This window comes from Globicephala melas, chromosome 3 (assembly GCF_963455315.2).
Source record: "Globicephala melas chromosome 3, mGloMel1.2, whole genome shotgun sequence".
Lineage (NCBI taxonomy): Eukaryota > Metazoa > Chordata > Mammalia > Artiodactyla > Delphinidae > Globicephala > Globicephala melas.
This window is the reverse complement of record NC_083316.1, coordinates 54,812,115-54,832,165: the sequence shown is the minus strand read 5'-3', so window position 1 is coordinate 54,832,165 and position 20,051 is coordinate 54,812,115. Positions and strand designations below refer to the sequence as shown.

At 40.7% G+C, this 20,051-nt stretch overlaps 1 non-coding gene and 1 pseudogene across 1 annotated transcript; one reads left to right on the top strand and one right to left on the bottom strand.

Annotated features, from left to right (window-relative positions):
* Nucleotides 1-20,051, top strand: part of LOC115845075 (ras-related protein R-Ras2 pseudogene) — a 572,608-nt pseudogene that overhangs the window by 154,639 nt on the left and 397,918 nt on the right.
* LOC115848569 (U6 spliceosomal RNA) lies at nt 12,281-12,384 on the bottom strand. Its single transcript, XR_004037747.1, has one exon. It is a non-coding gene; the product is annotated as a U6 spliceosomal RNA (small nuclear RNA).

The following is a 20,051-nucleotide window of genomic DNA, read 5'->3' as shown; positions in this document are numbered from 1 at the left end:
TGTTGGCCCAGGACTGCTGATGTCCTAGAGGCTGCTCCCAGTTCCTTTCCAGGGGCCTTCTCAAAGGCTTTCCACAGGTCCTTACTCTGAATCCTCATCAAACTTCAAATCTGAGTAGTTTAAATCTATTGGATGGGTACAAGCAACACCATTCAAATCCATCTACATGCTGCAGTATTCATTTGACCCATGGGAAACGCATACGAACCAGACTTGCTGATTGGGATTAAGTACCTATATTAGCATCAGGAGAAGAGAAATTGCAAAGAGATGGGAAACCCAAAAAAATGGGGAACCATGTGATAGTCTACTCTCCCAATGGTTGGTATGGTTCTGTTGTTGGGTTCTATAGGTGGTTGAATGGATAGAGGAGTGCCCTGTGTTACCCAGGTCCTCAGAGGAGCAGATGCCAAGATGGGATTAGATGTGTAAGTGATTTATTGGGGGGAATGCTTTAAGAGGAAAGGAGCAGGAGCTGGAGAAAGCAGGGAGACCCACCAGATGGTGATGCTGCTCTGACCTCTGCATAGGAGAAAGGAAAGAAAGGAAGGTCTTAGACTTCAGTGCAGTTCTAGGAAGTTTTATCAAGGCTCTTGGAATGGTATGCCTTACAATTGGTATCCTTATCACTAAGGATACTGCCTTAGCATCCCTGCTGCTTCAGTCTTTGGTCTGGGAGCAGCCAATGGAAAGCCTGATCTTGGCTCAAATGTGATGGTAGATTCCAGTGTGCAGCAGCTGGTGCAGTTGTTTGCACTCCCTGCAGCAGGACATCTGAGAGGTGCATTTTCATGGCTTCCCCAATTGCAAACAGTAGCGCTCTTCCCTTAGGCGAGACCAGTGACTCGTGATTATGAAGATTCTCCGTAAGTTTTCTGCATCCCACAGTTGTCTGTATGGAGAAGCTGGAGAGGGGTGGCAGGGCTCGGCAGGGTAGCTGAGCCGGTTTAGTCCTCTCTCTTAAAGGCTGCCCCTCCTCTTGCTTTTTGTCTTTCACACGGTATCTTTTTGGTTTTTGTCACTGGCTTTGAGTTTGGTGGCCAATTATAGAAAAATGTGAAAAGTCCCTCTCATCTTATTACATCTTTCAATAAAAGACCAAATAAAAAGAAGTCCCTTATATATTTCTTAGGTGGTTTCATTATCCTTAATGAGAAAATTTTAAAATATTACTTCCAGTATAAAAAAGATATATTTTCTCTAAAGAAAAATAGAAAAATACCAAAAAGTAGAAAACAAATATTATACAGCAACCTACAGTCCTAAAATAACAAAAATTAATACTTAAAAATTTTATGTATTTCCTTTTAGACCTTTTTTTTCTTATACAATTTTGTATTCTGCTCTCCCCTCTTCCCAACAATGTGGCATAAACTTTAAAATTTTCCTTAAAAATAACTTCTATTGTGATCATAAAAGTAATACTGGTTTGTTTTGGAAAATTTGGTAATATGAACTCTGATTCTACAATTGAGCAATAACCACAATTGTATTTCTTTGCAGAAAATATATAAACAAACCTAAGATAATTCTACTTATATTGCATCTATTCTTTTAATTAACATATTATGAGCATGATCTCATATTACTGACTAATCTTAAAGGTGCAATTTAAATAAATGCATAATTTTCTATAGTATAGTCCTGTTATATACTTAGATGTCTAATCATAAATAATTCTGTGACATGCCTATTTCTCTACATTTTAAATTATTTTCTTAGGGTAGAAGCCTGGAAGTAAGGTTATTAAGTCAAAGGTAACACATATCTTGAAGGATTTTTATAAGTATGTTGCCAAACTGCTTTTCAGAAATGTACTAATTAACATTTCCATCACAGTGAAAGAGAGAATTCTCTTTTCTTAGACTGCCCCTTCTTATCTTAGTCTCAACTCACTGGTAGTTGCTCTCATGTATCCCACTTCCTTTATTAGTGTGAGGATGTCCTGAACTTGCTTCAGGGGAGATGTTTTTCTGTGAGAAGACATGAAATTTAGCTTTTCTTAGCGTCTTTAGTGTCACCACTAGCAATTGCTTTTGATACTTCTTTAATTCAGTTTCTCCTCCCTAAGTTTAGAAGCTCCCAATAAGCGCATCAATTTTCCTTTGCATCCATAGAACATAGAGACACAAATAAACCTGTATCTGGCTTGCTCTACTCATAGGAGCCTTTTCGGATTTTGTTACTTGTAGTTTTCCTGATTTTTCAGATGAAATCTTTCTGTCTTGTCCTTCATTGATAACCCCTGGCTACTTTGTTCCAGCCACTGACTTCTTTAAAGGCTGGTTCTGACACAGAATTTAAAGTGACAGTATTCCTTCTAACACAGTAGAAAATTGAATAGAAAATTGACTAACTTCATTACGTTCATAGTTGCAAAATGTCTGGCTAGACTCACAGGTTTAGTTTCTGACCACGGAGTAGAATTTTCCCCTGTGAGAAACTGGCTCATGTATTGCACAAGCTTTGGACTCATTGGCGTCTACTTTAACCAACAGGAAGCACTAGCTTTGCCTGGAAAAGACTTAGGGACACATTCACGGTTTTCTGTGAGATTTGGTCCTGCCCCTAGGATTTCCAGACTTGGGTCAGTGAATCATGGTGGGGATGACAGTGGAAACTCTTGTGACTAAGGGACAGACTTTGTGTGTAAGAGCCTAATTCAACCTCTGCTGAAGTCTGATGGCCATCGAGATAGGCTCTGCCAGTCTACCAGGGCCACAGAGCCAGAGCTCTTGAGTCAGGACCCAACTTCTCTGTGATGTCAAGTCTTTTGTTTTTCCACAGGCCTTCATATCTCTCCACAAGGCATGTGGGAAAACAGTTTGTTGAAGATTTTAATCTCAAATTTGCTGTGAGTCTGATACCCGAAGCTGAGAACGCATTGCACTGTACTATAATTGGCAGTGTAATGCTTCAGATCTTTAGAACTGAGGCCACAGATCTCATTTTGGGAGGCAGACTCATCATGCCCATAGCCGTAGTCATGTGAATCTCACACCTCGTGGGCAGCCCAGAGAGGACCATGGCAGGGGTGGGTGAATGCTCTGGGATCTACCCCTCTGATAGTCCATAGGGTGGGCTCTCTTCCCCATCTGTTCTCTTGTGAGTACCAGACCCACACAGCTGGTCTCAGACATGGTCACATCCATGTTGATACAAGAATATGTTTGAGTAAGCAGTCTGTAGTTTGGAGATTTAATGAATTCCATGAAACTTCTAGCTTTAGCTCCTTGCGCCAAGGCTTTCCATGTGTTCAGTGTGTTAAAAAGACCTTGCACCTGTGGCATGGCTGTAATGCCATCTGGGAAAAAGTTCCAGAGCCCAGCTAGACCATATTCTTTTTTTGCTTACATCAACCTGACTAGAGAAGAAGATGGTGAAAGCAAACTTCTTTCTTTTGCTCAAAGAACAAGGGTAGATTTGGATCTAATGTTTGCTAAATAAGAAGTAAGGGAAAAGGATTAGGGCAAGGGGCTAGGAGGTCTTGAGTCAGGGTTCTTAGTTCTTCTACTGCTGTTTTGAGCCTACTCTCTGCACAAGTCAGTACAGGCAAAGCAATGGGAAGATTAACTAAGGGCCCAGAAAAATCCCAGCAGTGTACATAGCCGAAAGGGAATATTTAGTTTCAAGACTGAAACAATTATTATTTTCAATTTCTCTACTCCCCTCCCTTCTCCTTTTTCCTAGTGAATGCAGGATAAAACTCACTTCAAAATCACCTGAATAAACACCAGTATTTTACTCTCTGGTGAAGCAAGACTGTGGGTAGTTGGATTGGAATTAGAAACAAAATGAGTCTAATAGGAGAGGAAAAAAGAAGAAGTTGAAATTTGGAATAAGGCACAGTTTGGATCAGCGTATAATGCTCTGGTGGGTAATAGATTGGATAATACAGAAAAGAGGACAGAGGGAGAGAAAGAAAATGTTTAAAAATAAATTAATTGCAGCCACATACAGATCCTTCAACAAAACTAGAAGCAGCCTGAACCAACACAGCATAACACAACTCTAAATTAATAGACTATATGCAACTTAATGGCTGTGAAAGCCGGGGAAGCAATACAATGGTGAGTCATTTAAAATGAAATGTATTTTTTTGTGTGTGGAACAGAGAAAGGAGAACAAAAGGACTGAAAGACTGAAATGAAAATAAAAGTTTAAATATGTAGATCCAAAGCCCAGAGGAGACTAGAAGCGTTCCAAAGCAAGACAAAATGAATAGTGAGAAATAAGAAGATTACGCTTAACAAAGAAATGATTTTTTTGTTTGCTTTACTTTAGGCTTCACAAAGGAACGTAAAAGACAAGTACCAGGAAAAGACATGATTCTCTGGAAGAAACAAGATGAAAACCAACATGACCAAATGAAAATAAAGAAGGTAAAGATCGTTTCTTGAACAATACCTTCATATCACCACAGCTGGGGAAAGTGGAAAGAGACAGAAAACTGGTAATTATTGCCAAGAGACTTAAACCATGCATTTAGGTAGTGATTATTTATTTTTAAATTTGCAAGTAATCTCATGGACACATTTTTGTTATAATAATTGTGATAATACAGTCAAAGAAAATGTCCCCATTGGCCCCACGCAAACCCACTCTTCTTCCCAAAGTGTTTATCAGAAAAAATGTAATAGAAATAACAAATCTAGATGGTTATCGTTTTCTCAATAAGAAAAATGTATGTTAGCTGGTTCTTGCTACTCCTCTTATGCTCACTTTTGATCATCAGGCAACTTTGAGTATAAAAATTCTAGTATTTCTATTTCCCTTTTGATTTTTGTGGTGCTAAAATTGTTCTTGAAATTAAAATGTTCCACCCCCTCCCACTCTTCAAATCCCCATCTGTTCTCTTCTGAGCACAAGACCCACAGAGCTGGTCTCAGAAATGGTCACGTCCAGGCTGATATAAGAATATGTGCAAATAAGCAATCTATAGTTTGGAGATTTAATTAATTCCACAAGACACCTAAAAAGTACCAGGTAGGATTTCTAAGAGATGGAGGGACAAAGATAAGAAAATTCTGGCATAATACTAGAGAAAACTCAAAATATTTTAATCCAGAAGAAGCTGGAATTGAAATGGTTAATGCGCACGCCTCAGAGTCATGCAGATCTGGGTTTGAATGCCAGCTCTGCCACCTATTATTTGTATGGTCTTTAGAAGTTGATGATATTAATTCTTAAGGTTTGTGTCATGCTTTGCATTTTCATACCCCTTCACCGCCACCCCATCCTTTATGGTAACAGATTCTACCTCTCTGGCCGCAGAGGTGGACACAAGATAGACCAATCACAATGTTTATCACTCCTGACCACAGTGATTGGCTCAGAGATGAACACATAATCTAATCTGGGCCAATTAGAGTCCTTTTCTGAGATTTTTTTTCTATCTGGAGCAAGAAGAGAAGAACTTTTTTTTTTTTTTTTAACGTGATGATGAGACAGTAAGAACGTAATTTCAAAGGTATTTGCAGCCACTATTTCAGTGTTGTGGGAATAGAGAATAAAGCAATCAAAATATTATTTTATTATGTTATTTGAATAGTAAAAATAGGGATACTGTACATATATTGTATGTACATTATATATGTGTTCGGTTTTTTTTTTTTTGGCTGCACTGTGTGGCATGCGGGATCTTAGTTACCTGACCAGGGATTGAACCTGTGCCCCCTGCAGTGGAAGTGCAGTGCAGAGTCTTAACCACTGGACCACCAGGGAAGTCCCTGTATTATATAAACATAATCCAATTCTCTTGGCTCATTTTAGATGTAATTACAATCCTGAGTTTTGTGTTTAGCACAAGTATGTATATATGTGTGTGTGTGTGTATATATAAATACTTTTTTGTGTGTTTAGCACAAGTACACATATACCTAAACAATTTATTATTCGGTATTGTTTAAACTTTATAAAATGATGATAAATGATGTATGTTTCCGTCATTCTACTACATGGGCAAAAATTAAGAAGTCTGACAATTTCAGGTTGTTGGTAGAGTTTGAAGTAATGGGAACTCATATATCCCCCCTAGGAATATAAACTGGCACAACCTGGCATTATCTTGTGGAGCTGAATATGAATGTAGTCTAAATCCTGCAATCACATCTAGGTATATACTCTAGAGAAACATTTGCACATGTGTTCCAACAGACAGGTATGATGACTTATAGAACCTCCATACATAACAGAAAACAAAAAAGGAAGTCAACCAAATGGCCATTTATGGGAGATGAGGTGAATGCCTCGTGGTACCTTCACGTGGCAGAATACTACGCAAGGGTGAATACGAATGAACCGCAGGTCATGCAACAACACGGACGGATCTTAGAAGAAATACTGAGTGTGAGTCAAACCATTTTAAGGAGACAGTTGGGTTCTGTGAAGAGTTCTGTAGCTGTCCTCCTAGTCCCCGGTTAGACAACTGGTCTTGACATCCTATTTTTGGGCTGTGGTAGGAGCGGGCAGCAGAGGCTCGGATGGGCAGAAGTCATGGTGGTTCTGAGCCACCACACTGGTCACCCCAGGGGAGGAACATAGTGGAGAGGGGCAGCGGCTACCTTGGTGGTGAGGTGCAGGGTCACCGTTTGCCTGAGCATCTCGATTCCTGAGTGGAGTTGCTTCAGGGACCAAGAAGTAGACACTGAGGAATCTTTCCTCTGCTCAGGGTCAAAAACCTGTGACAAGCTCTCTGCAGGTCTTATCTGGGTGGTCTCTAAGGCCTGACCCAACAGGCCTTTAATTACTGATGGACTACCATTGATGACATCTTTGGGATGAGCTTCTGACAGCTTCTGGTTTGATCTCCAGCTGCTGGTTCCTCCACTTGGGGCTTGTGTATTAGTTAACTCGTGATTTTGGCCATCTCCCAAGAAGATGGTGTAAACAACCTCTCCTTTTGAGATCTTAGGTGCTATACAAAGGCAGCTTATCATTTATTGCCTCTATATATTATTTCATCGAGAATCATTGTTTTACATTTTAGCATCTCTAAAAATAAAAATGTATCTTACAGTTGACAGCTTCTTAACAATGATAAAAGGTAGCATTTTTTTCTTTGTTGTTGATACATAAAATGGAGGTGTGTCTCACAATCAACGGAATCTTAGACTTGATTAAATAGGATATGCTTACCTAATACAGATAATCTACTTTTGTTCTTTTTCCAACAATTATTTTCATACATAATGATCTGCACTCATAAGCAATATTCACTCAACACTCTGGAATAGAATGGAGTCATATGTATAGTTTTGTAGCAGTTGGTGGAGGGGAGGAAGGAAGATCTTTGCAACTCTCTCTTTGCAAGGAAGATCTTTGCAATTATCAGCAACCAGGAAGAGGCATTGTAAAATGAGAGAAAGGTGGGGGGGGGGGGAGAGACAGAGAGAGAGAGAGAGAGAACAGAGAGAGAGAGAGACAGAGAGAGAGAGAGACAGAGAGAGAGAGAGGAGAGAGAGACAGAGAGAGAGAGAGGAGAGAGAGACAGAGAGAGAGAGAGAGAGAGAACAGAGAGAACAGAGAGAGAGAGACAGAGAAAGACAGAGAGAGAGACAGAGAGAGACAGAGAAGCTTCCTTGATTTCTGATCACTTTCCAGTCCCTCTGGCAGCCTGATTATATGTCTTGCCCTGGGTTTCTTGAGTTGTTATAATAAATCCCCTTTTTCTTGGTTTAAGCAAGTTTCTATTTCCCACAACCTAAGGATCTCTAATTAAGACAAGTGCTCAGCAAGATACCCAATATTTAATGAATGCTCTGTAAGTGCTTATTGTTTTATTATTGTATTAAGGGATTTATTGAGGTTCACCGAAAGTACTTCGAGAATAGAAAGGAAAAGAGAAAAAAGTTGATTATTTGGTCCCCAGTTGGCTGCTTGGGGAGGGTCTTTAAGAAGGGTGGGTGATACTCGACAAGTGGAGGTAGGAAGCCAAAGACTTCGGTGCAGAAGGATGCTCAGCAAAGGCGAGGGGAGGGTTTGGGAGCTGGGATAACGTGAGTCTCCGGGCGTAGGCTGAGCCTGGTTTGGAAGGACCTTATATATCACGTGATGGGATTTTTGCTCTATCCTGAAAGGCTTGCAGAGGAAGCAGGAGGCACCAGAAGATGACTTAAAAAAGAAAAAAATTAATAAAGGCAATCACATAAGAAATTGCTTAAATATATCACTCTGACACAAATGTGCAAGAGGAAGTGGAGAGGAATGGAACTGTATTGGGAGGCTGTTGCAGTCTGGGTGAGAAGAAATGAAAGGGAAGCGAGGCATCAACACCCCCCTCCCGTGTGACATTAAATAGTGCACGTGGAAGAGTGGACTTGTCCCTGGTCTGTGCAAGCAGTCTCCTGCTGACAATCAGAGTGACTCACAGGTGTCCCACCAGCTCGCTCTCTTCATGCAGGAGCTGTTACATTTATGCGCCTGCTCCATTAGCAGCCAGGCTAGCTAGCTGTGCCCTTTGACTCCTTTCCTCAACCCTCCACGTATTTGCCTGCCACCTGGTCTTCTCCTGTTTCCTCCCCGCTCCCAGGCTCTTCAAACGGTAGATGTTCCATTTCTTCTTGGTAGCTCTGCACATTGATTTAGACCATTTCAGACATTCTGTGTGTTTGTGTCTGAGCAGCGCACCCCTCCCCCACCTCACGCAACAGAGAGTAATTTGAAAAGAGCCTAACAATTTACACAGGCTGAGTTGGGACCTTTTTTCCTTTACTATGGCATTTTGACAACAAGAAAAATGACACTGGCAGAGCACTTATTGATTCACAAAAGACCTTCCCTGTGAATTGGGATACCTGTGCACTCTAGACAAATCTATGTCTTTTTGGGGGGTAAAAAGCTATGGTGTTATAGATGTTGTCAGTGAACTTGACCTAAAGAGAGATTCTGTTTTCCCAGTGGTTAGTGCAGAAGAAATCCATACACATATTTGGCTCAATAAATATTCTTATAAATTATATGGAGGATGATATTTTTACGTTTGGGGGAATAACTCTTATACAGTGGAAGTAAGGGAAAAATAAATTGGGAATATACTGCTCAGTTCTGGCCATGTGGTCATTTTAATGATGCTGTAAAAACAGAGATGGAGCAAGACAGTGTTTCTTTATGAGGATGGGCTGACTACTTAACACTCTCAGTCTGGAAAGATGAAGGTAGAGTGGGCTGTGATAAAAAATTTACAGTCATGAAGGGAGTGAATCAGGTGAGTAACAGCTCGGAAAAATAAGAGTAAGAAACATACTGAAGGTAGTTTGAAGACAAAAGAAAATGCAGCTTTACATGTTTATAGTAAAGTCATGATTCATTATTCCAAGAAGCAGTTAGGTCAAGATATGATGGGATTTAAGCAAAGGTTTAGATAAACTCAAGGATGCAAAGTCGACAGTGGGTATACTTAAGAAATATGCCCACATTTTTGGTTTTAAGTTACAAAAATAACATGTTCATTGGAGAAGAATTAGAAACATCATATAAGCAAAATTTTTAAAAATTAAAAAATCTGTAATCTCTTAGAGATAATAACTATTGATATTTTGCTGTATAAATACTTTATTTTTCTATTTGTTTATTTAATTTACCCAAATGGGCTCAAACTAAACATATTGCAGTTTTTTTCAACATAATATTTTGTGACGATCTTTCCATGTCAGTAACTTTATAGCTACACAAACGTTTCGAAGTACAAGGTGTTGCTTTGGATGGATTTACTATAATTATCTTAACCAATTCCATATTGCTAAATGTATTCTGAGATTTCCTACATGTTTATCTTCTAGGTGTATGATACTTTTGTCAACTTAAAAATGTCCTATTGGATTTTAAATGCAATTGCATTGAGTTTACAGATAAATTTTGTGGGAATCTTTACGGTATTGGGTAATTTTATCTGGAAACACAATATATCTTTCTTTTTTTTTTTTTTTTTTTTTTTTTTTGCGGTACGCGGGCCTCTCACTGTTGTGGCCTCTCCTGTTGCGGAGCACAGGCTCCGGACGCGCAGGCTCAGCGTTCATGGCTCACGGGCCCAGCCGCTCCGCGGCATGTGGGATCTTCCCAGACCGGGGCACAAACCTGCGTCCCCCGCATCGGCAGGCGGACCCTCAACCACTGCGCCACGAGGGAAGCCCGAGTTGTCACATTTCTTACGTCTTATCTGGCTTGAAAAAGCAATGATCCCAGACATGGAAGCTGCAAGGTGCCCGATGACCTAACCATAGAAGTTTCAGAGTGTCACTTCTGCTGGAGTTTATTGGTCAAGCCAGTTGCTGAGGTCAGTTCAGATTCAAGTGGAAGGGAATTAGGCTCCACCTTCCAATGGGAGGAATAGCAAAGAATTTGGAATCATCTTTAATGGCTTATTATTTTTAAAATTGTTGCTGGTGTGATTTGCTAAAATTTCTCAATATATTTGTGCAAACATTCCTAAATTATGTTGGTCTAGAGATTTCTGTGCTGTATTTACCAGGCTTTTGGTAACAGAGTTATGACATTTGGTTTTTAAAATTGAATTGGAAAATTTTGATCTTTTTCGTAGTCTAACACATTAAATAGCATTAGAATTTCTTGCTTTTTTAAAAATAATTAATTTATTTATTTTTGGCTGTATTGGGTCTTTGTTGCTGCATGCGGGCTTTCCCTAGTTGCAGCGAGCGGGGGCTACTCTTTGTTGTGGTGTGTGGGCTTCTCACTGTGGTGGCTTCTCTTGTGGAGCATGGACTCTAGGCACGCGGGCTTCAGTAGTTGTGGCTCGTAGGCTCAGTAGTTGTGGCGCATGGGTTCAGTTTCTCCGCGGCATGTGGTATCTTCCTGGATCAGGGCTCGAACCCGTGTCCCCTGCATTGGCAGGTGGATTCCTAACCACTGCACTACCAGGGAAGTCCAGAATTTCTTGCTTCTTGAAGATTTATAAAACCTCCCAGGCCAAATGTCCTTTATAATTTGACAATTCTTTTTTTTTTTTTTTGCGGTACGCGGGCCTCTCACCGTTGTGGCCTCTCCCGTTGCGGAGCACAGGCTCCGGACGCGCAGGCTCAGCGGCCATGGCCCACGGGCCCAGCCGCTCCATGGCATGTGGGATCTTCCCAGACTGGGGCACGAACCCGTGTCCCCTGCATCGGCAGGCGGACTCCCAACCACTGTGCCACCAGGGAAGCCCCTATAATTTGACAATTATTTGATGGTATTTTTATTATAGTATCTTTGATCTTATTTATATTTCTTACTTCTTCTTGAGTCAATTTTGTTATTTTATATTTTCCTAGTAAAAGAAGTCACAGCAATTTTTGACAAGTATTTGTCACAACTTTTGCTGTTTTCCAGGACTGATATAGATGTCTTCCCCTTCATTTTAATTTCTTTTGTCTATTTCATTGGGAATGTAGGAAGGAAGGGAAGTTTTTTTGATTTGCCCAACTTTAATACAGAGATGTAATGCTCTAATCGTCACAGCTATGTTGTAAGGTAATGCACACTATTTATACCTTATGTCATTTAATAGGAATGAATACCCTGTGAGATAACAAAAATTACTCGTTTTATACAAATGACTTTATGTTTTACAACACAAGTCACCTACTGTAAGTTCATTACAAAGAATTATTAATTTAAGTTCAGTCATCAAATACTCTTTGTTGAATCAGATGGAAAGCAGGAATTACATCTATAATGTGTTTCATGTCATCAGTTGTGACTTTTGTCCCTCATGCTGATTAATTCATTAAGCATATTTAGTTATATCTACCAGTCTCCCAAGAGAGATGGTGAGGTCCATGAAAAATAGACCATATTTAAGTTGCTAACAGAATCTTTAAGTACATAATAGTAACCAGGAGATAGAAAATGTTTAATATTTGATATAAATGTCAATTGGATTAAAAAATGTTTTTTATTGGGGTATAGTTGTTTTACAATGTTGTGTTAGTTTCTACTGTACAGCAACGTGGAGTTCCCTGTGCTATACATCAGGTTCTCATTAGTTATCTATTTTATACATATTAGTGTATATATGTTACTTGCAGTCTCCCATTTCATTCCATCCCCTCTTTGCCTGCTTGGTGTGCATATGTTTGTTCTCTACATCTGTGTCTCTGTTTCTGTCTTGCAAACCAGTTCATCTGTACCTTTTTTCTAGATTCCACAAATATGCATTAATGTACGATATTTGTTTTTCTCTTTCTGACTTATTTCACTCTGTATGACAGTCTCTGTCTCCATCCACGTCTCTACAAATGACCCAATTTCGTTCCTTTTTATGGCTGAGTAATATTCCATTATATATAAAAACATGGAACACTTCACAAATTTGCGTGTCATCCTTGTGCAGGGGCCTTGCTAATCTCTGTATCGTTCCAGTTTTAGCACATGTGCTGCCGAAGTGAGCGCAAGGAAGGCAATTTAATGCATGGGTTCAAATTGGCATCTTATGAATGTTCTTATAGTCCTTTTTCTGAGGTAGAACTATCTTAGAATATGTCCATAGTGTTGTTATAAGTAAAGCTTTAAGCAGAATGATCCAGAAATCTGTTTTTTATGGCATTTAAACTTTGTGTTTTGAACTAAAGCTAAGTGGGAGCTAAAGATTATTTTATACTGTGCTCATAGAGATGCCAATACTGTCCCTACTAAATGAGGGCTTCATCAAGATATGTCAGCTCACAGAGAAGAGAAGGAAGATGAATCTTAAATTACAGAACTCAGATATCTGACTACTGATCGTCAAGATCAATAAGAAGACAGTGAGGACCCCATGAATTGTAGGATAATTGCTGGTTAATTTTCATTAACAGGCTTCCAAGTGAGTCTGTGTGGTGTGTGTATGTGCCTTGTGCGAAGTTCAGAAAGTCCTTTTGGGAAGGACGATGAGATAATGGGGAAGGCAAGCAATGTAGTATGCTGAGAGAAGAGACGCCAGTACCTTGCCATTGGCACAGGCTCACTCTTAGCCTAAGTTTCCCAATTCTGGGAACATTTTCTAATAGGGAAATATGGTCTATATCACTAATGACAAGGGGAGATACTAGAACTCTGGATACTTCAGATGGAAGCACATGGATGGGTGGATCACTCATCTTGAAAACTTTGAATTTGTGCTGCAAGGAGAGGTTGCAGAAAGCATGTCTCCTGGTAAAGCATCTCACTATTTAGAAAGTAAATTTTACTTAAAAGGAAGCTATGGGTAGACCATGCAAAATGAGACCCAGAAATAATTGGAAAGGCGGCAGAGGAAAAATGAGAGAGTTTGAATAAATCCTGAAAGCCCAAAGGCTGAGAATACCAAGATAATTTAAAAATACAGGGAAGATTTGAAAATACATGTAGCTGCAGGGAGGGTTGGCCAAAGAACAGAAATAGAGAAAACCATAGGAAATGGAAAAGAGGGGAAATGGAAAGGGATGAAGATGTTACCCTTAACAGGAATGCAGATGCACGTGGAAAGATGCCAAAAAAAGCCAGGCGAATAAGTGCTCCGGATGGAATTTAGTGTATGTAGCTGAGGAATGAAAACAAAACCCACCACTGCGCTAGTAATAGAGGGCGGGAAGACTACCAGAAAATCAGGGGAGAACAATGTGGGTCTCAACAGGAGGTAATACATTGTATTCAAAGGCATTTGAGCATACAGCGTAGCATTTAGACACATGATCTAGAGAATGCAAGTGCAAAGGGCAGAATAGGAAAAGAATGTCTGGCCACTCTATATATAAACCTGTAAGTCTGAGCTAAATTTCTCTTTGTCTACTCTGGTTACTGTTTGCTTCTTTGTTGACATGTAAAACATTTCCACAGAGTGGTTTGGGGGGTATTAAAGTGAAACCAGGCTCATGGTAGAAAACAGAAGACTATGAGAGGATTTTATGATATTTGATAGTTGCTTTATAATATAAAAAAAGATGTGGTTTTTTTTTTCTTGGTTGTTCCTGTGTGCTTTACAGAATCAGTCTCACGGCTTAATAACATTACACCTTGAGCACCTTTGTATTTTGTGCTTAGTTGCAAATACTTTAAGTAACAGCTTTATTATTTCTTCCTGGATCAGCCCCGGATCCCCTTTGAGGAACTATGTCTTCCAGGATTTCAGCTGACCACATAGTCCTAAGCCTAGAGTTTTGGGGAAAAGATTTGATTGTAGCTGCATATTTGTGTTTTTGTTCCAGTGGAGTTAGAATTTACCTTGTAAGGAGTAAATACTCATCCTCTGGCACCTGGAAGATGGTATAGCATCTTAAAATAACCAGAAAAGTAGTACAAGAATCTCTTAACTTACCTTTCTGCCTCCAGCTCATCTTCGTTTTTTTTTCCCCTAGTGAAATGATCTTTAAAATAAAATAAAATAAAACTCACTTACCATTTAACATCGTAAGTGAGGTTTAAACTAACCCAAAGAAAGAAAAATATCTGTAAGTGAAGGGGACTTTTAAACTAAAATATCGACTTTTGTGGCAACCTTTTGTCATCTGGGAAAAGGCAGGTCTCTAGGAAGAAAAAAGAAGTGTGAAGAGGTGGGAAGGAAAAAAAAAAGGAAGAACATCTTCGTCATTTAAGAAATATTTCACAGACACTGAATTGTGTTCTAGATACTTTAGCGTTTCATTAACATTTTGGGCTCCTCAATTAGAGTGACAGTTTTCTGAGAAACAGGATTATGTCCTTTTAGTTTTCTTGACACCAACCACAAGGTCAAATAGCTAAATTCAAACAATTTTATTCTCTTTAACTTTTCTACAGCATTTGACTCTGTTGAGAAATTTTCTTTCTAGGTATTCTCTTTTTTTTTTTCTTCTCTACAGACACTGCTAGAGTTGGGCTCTCATCTGTCACCTGGTGTCCCACCTGCAGTTTTCTCTCCCCATCCCTCCCATTTCATCCTTCCCATTGCCATCGAAATTGTCTTTGATTAATTCACATCCCTGCTTAGAAACCAGTGATAGCTCCTCACTGGTGGTTGCTATTATAGGCTATTATTGTGGGTGCTATCGGAAAAATTACAAAAATCTTTGGCCTTGTATCTAACTCCAGTCCCAGTGGATGGAGGATAATCAGTTTCCCCCTCTCCATTGGGCCCAGTCTTCCTTGTTCTCCCCAGAACCTACTCTACAGCCACACAAGACATGTGGCTCTCCAAGTGCCTCCTAGGACTAACCTGGGTCTTAGAAGGAGAACATAGCTGTGGAGACCTGAACCTCAGTTGCAGTGGAGAAGAGAGGAAAGATTGAAAACCAAGGCGCTTGTCTGAACAGGGGTGACCTCGGCTGTCTGGGCGAAGTGGTTCACTAAAGACCTCAGTGGAGCGATTCTGTGGCTTAAGAGCAGAGTGGACTGTATTGGTTTGTGTTCAGTGTATTTGCTCTATTGTTTTGGATGGGAGAGGGGTAGCTGTTGGATATGGGAAGGCAAAAGGATGAAAGTACAAGGGAAGTGACAAATGCCTCCATTTGTCTGAACTTACTGTGAACCCCTCTAATCACAGGTATCAGGTTTCCTGGAGAACAGGTTCATGGGTTAAAGAGAGGCTTTGGAGCGGGTATTTTTGGCTACGATTGTGGATGCTGTTAACCACAGTGTGCCTCCGTATGTATCATAACCATGGTGACCATATGTTTCCAGGTTAGTATGAGTCCAGATGGTAAATTTTAATATTTACTTGGGAAAATATGGTCACCATAGCTATGGACTACAAAGAAGAATGATCCTTATGTGACCAGTGCATGATATGCCCAGTCAGCAAACAACTAGGAAAAATTGAACGTAGTAAATAAAACAGTATGAAGTAGGGAGAGTCCAAATTAATTAGAATCTGATTTCTACCACCCTGTGTTACCTTCTTCTGACCAGTTTGGTAAATTTTGTCTTCTTTAACCTTAAAGTGGGCCAATTCTAGAGTTAAACTGATGAAGCATACATCTTTGACCTGGTTTTGAAATCCAGGAAATTATGAATTTTTATGAATAAATTGCAGTAGGGAACGAACACACCACCAAGTTTGCATGTGACCTTGAACTGAAAAATCCTGTGCTACTTCCCACAGTCACCATTAGCATTTGGCCAGAGCATCTTTTTTTGAGCCATACGTAGGCACTCTGCAGGTTCCTTGTAATACAAGCAGGCAAAACAGAACGTCGGACAGGTTGCTTAAATCAGGTAGGACAGATGTTGTAACCATTATTGCCTCCCCTCACCCCACTCGAAGGTAGCAGAAGAGCACCTTGCTCTTACCTCCGTATACTCTGTACATCGTTTCAAATATCTCCTCTTATCCGAGCTCCACCAGAATGTGGACCACTCATCCTGCAGATTTTCCTTAGACATCGGAGTTTCAGTAATCAAGTATCATCTTTTTTTTAAAATTTTTATTTATTTATCTTACTGACTGACCTACAACACTATGTTAGTTCGATATTTCTGTGCATTAAATGATCAGCACAAGAAGTCTAGTTGCCATCTGTCACCACACAAAGTTATTACAATATTGCTGACTGTATTCTCCTTGCTGTACGTTTCATCCCTGTGACTCATTAATTTTGTATCTGGAAGTTGTACCTCTTAGTCTCCCTCACCTGTTTGCTCACCGCCTGCCCCCACGTCCCTCCCCTCTGGCAATCACCTGTTTGCTCTCTATTTTTATGACTCTGTCTCTGGTCTGTTTGTTCATTTGGTTTTTAGATTCTACATATAAGTGAAATCATATGGTATCTATCTTTCTCTGTCTGACTTATTTCACAGCGTAATACCCTCTAGAATCACGTTGTCAAAAATGGCAAGATTTCATTCTTTTCTTGGCTCAGTAATATTCCCTAATCAAGTATCATCTTGTCAGACTCTAAAAGCCTGTTCATAATTAGTGCTGCAAATGAAACCAAACTTCAGAATAACTGGGCTTCCCTTTACATTTTTTTTTTTCTAAATAAGTAACCAGGCAGGTGTTCCACGTGAAGTGGGCATATCAGGGTCCTTGTGATTTCCTTTTGAGCAGGAAAAGTGTAAAACACGAGCAGCAATGTGATTCAAGTCAGTGATGTACCACTGAATAGGGCTGGGATGCTGAGTCTATATTCTCAGTATCACCTTTATGTTCTTGTGTAGATCAGGCTTCCACTTGCCTTCTTTGTGGTCGAACATCATATTACAAACTCTCAGTGTTCCCTTTCGACCCCCTGGACACAGTTGTCTTGGGATTTGCTGGCATTTGGGAGGGCTCTGACAATGGTGGAACAAATCTATTCCTGTAATGGGGTATCACGGTGGCTCTGCTGCATAAGACAGGATGCTTGATGTCTTTATCTGCCCTCCCAGACACTTTCCCCCCCACTTCACCTTGTTTTGTACCCCAGGAGGCTGACCTGTGTGGACCAGATCAATGAGCTGCCTTGCCCTCAACTTCCAGTTAGGTTTGGCAGTGTGAGCTCTGGTGGCAGATGGAAGGGAGAGAGGAGAATGAGGTCCAGGTATTCATTTCCTTGCCTCTATGCCTGGGTGCTGATGGCATGCTGGCCGCCTCCCTCAGCTGAAGGCCTCAGCTCCTGTCAGCTCCATACAGCCTTGCCTCTGGGTTCTGTGTTAGGGCCTCGGGTGTTAGCAGTGCCCTTCTAGTACTAGCTCTGACGTAACACACCATCTCTTGTGTTATGTTATGTTATGGGTATCCTTGCCCATACCTTTGTAAATAGTCCCTTCATTAAACGCTCCTCAAATTACCCATTTCAAGTATGGCATCTGTTTCCTCTGGGACCCCAACTGATATAGGGAGTTATTCTTGAATAAATGATGTTGGTGGAAGAGTCCTGAAGGACCGTATCCGTGACCCCCAGGACCTGGCAGTAAGCAGTGTAACTGGTGCACATCTGTAAGTCGCCCCTGGATGCTGCCTGTGAGAGGGAAACTCTGACTGCCTGTGATTTCTGTTGCTGCCATCTGAGGCCGCCTGGGTTACCAGCCTCCTTGCCCCGGGGCAGCTACACTACAGCTCTGACTTTTATTTGGAGCCTGGGAGAAAGGAGGAAACAAATTTTCTCCATTAGTGCTGTTGGACAGAGTAGGCTTCTGAATCAGCAAGTGAGAAGAGATTCTGAAGCGTCACCAGGTGTCTGGTGGCCCTCATCTCTCCTCGGGTGCTGGTGGCCCAGGTCCATCCTGGCGGCAGGTGTCAGCGAGGGGAGCTGTGCCGAAGCACCGGGCCTGGTGCCTCCCTCCTGCAGTCTTCTTTGGCATCCCTGTCCCCTTGCAAAGCAGAGCCCCATTAGCAAGTGAAATGTCATAGTTTCAAACAAACTAACAGGCCCTGCAGTCTGCCAAGTTGTCTGGGTGAAATCACAAAGAGATCTCAGTGTCCTACGCCTAGCTGGGGCCTCCTCTCAGGGGACTGAGTGATGCTTTCATGACAGGAGCAGGACTCACTTTCTCCCTGCTCGAGGGTGTCCAACTCCGAAGCCGTGACTCCTTTCTGCCAGTGACCCTGCCTGACCAAGCCTAGGGAGGTCCCTGGGAGCTGGGTTACCCTCTGTCCACTGTCAATTTAAGCAACTTGGTCCCTGTTTGGGATTCGATGGATCCCCTCTCTTGCATCCTTTTCCAGTTCCAGGTTCCCCGAGGGAAGCTTCCCTCTCCACTTGACTTTTCTTGAGTAGCTCATCAGAAAAAACCCAGGGACTGCTCCAGATTGAGGAAAGTGGGCAGGGACACGATCTCTGCCCAAACCAGCAGCCAACTTTATCAAATTCTGGTAGCACAGGAGGGAGGAAGATGCCAAGTAGAGTTGAATTCCTTGGCAAAGGAATAGTAAACAGCAAAACAGTCATTTCAGAGGGCAGACTGTTTGCCTCACTAATAAAGCATGGCTCACGATGGAAAATAACTCAGGAGAAAGTAGGGAGCGAATGGATTTAGTTGCTATGGGAACGCAGTTGGGAAAAAAACATGCAATATGTAAATACCGTAATTTGGTATTTTAATGTACTTCTTTTCCATGAAGAAAATGCTTTGACAACTAAAACTAACAACTCGTTCCTCTGCTATACACAGAACTGATTGACAGAGGCTGGGCAAGTGGGTTTCTGAATGCCATTTTGCCCCAGGAGCAAATAGATCTTTATTCTCAGGTGTAAAAATCAAACATCAAGAAGCAGTGGTTTTCAACTCTGGCTGCATGTTAGAGTCACTTGGGGAACTTGAAAAAAATTGGCCACACCTGGTCTGATTAAATCAGTTTCTTGGGGGTGGGGAGGTGGGGGGGTACTGGGCATTGGTATTTTTAAAAAGGTCCCCAGTCTTGTCTTTCCTAATGGGCAGCCAATGTGGCAAACCACTGGCCTAGAATCCTGATTTGAAATACTTGGGGAATATGGGTCACTTATTTTGCCATACGCCTTCACTAGGTGTTATTTCACCTGATTTTTTTTGTTTGTTTGTTTTTATGGCCACGCTGTGTGGTGTGTGGGATCTTAGTTCCCCACCAGGGATCAAACCTGTGCCTCCTGCATGGGGAGTGTGGAGTCTTAACCCCAGACCAACAGGAAAGTCCCCGAGTTTTGATGATTGGATATTTTAATACCAATAATATGAAGTGATTAGCAATCATCGGTCTTTCATTATTAGTGTTATTATCTTCACCATAATAGATTAGTGTTTCTCTTATTATTTAGAGCAAACGTATGATACTGTATTACAAATCATTATCATTTAGCCATAATAATAAAGATGATTAATTGCTATTATTTGAAAAATTATAAATTGATAACTTGGGAAGTTTAGATGTTGCTCTAATTGTTGATATCAGTCTATATTTTAATAATTACCATTATAAATTATCATTAGGCTATGTAATAAATTGATAGAAAATATTTTCATAGACATAATTGTTCAACTTGCTTAGCAATAGTCCGCACTAGAGCTGGTAAGTGGCATAATTTTTGTTTTCCAGATGGGAAAACAATGTTACACACAAGAGACATGTATCTTGCATTAGTTTATATGTTGCAACCATGGCACACCTGTGTGCAGAACTCCAAAATTTCAATTTTGTTTTCTAATTGCCTAGCTCCTCTGTCTTTATCTCT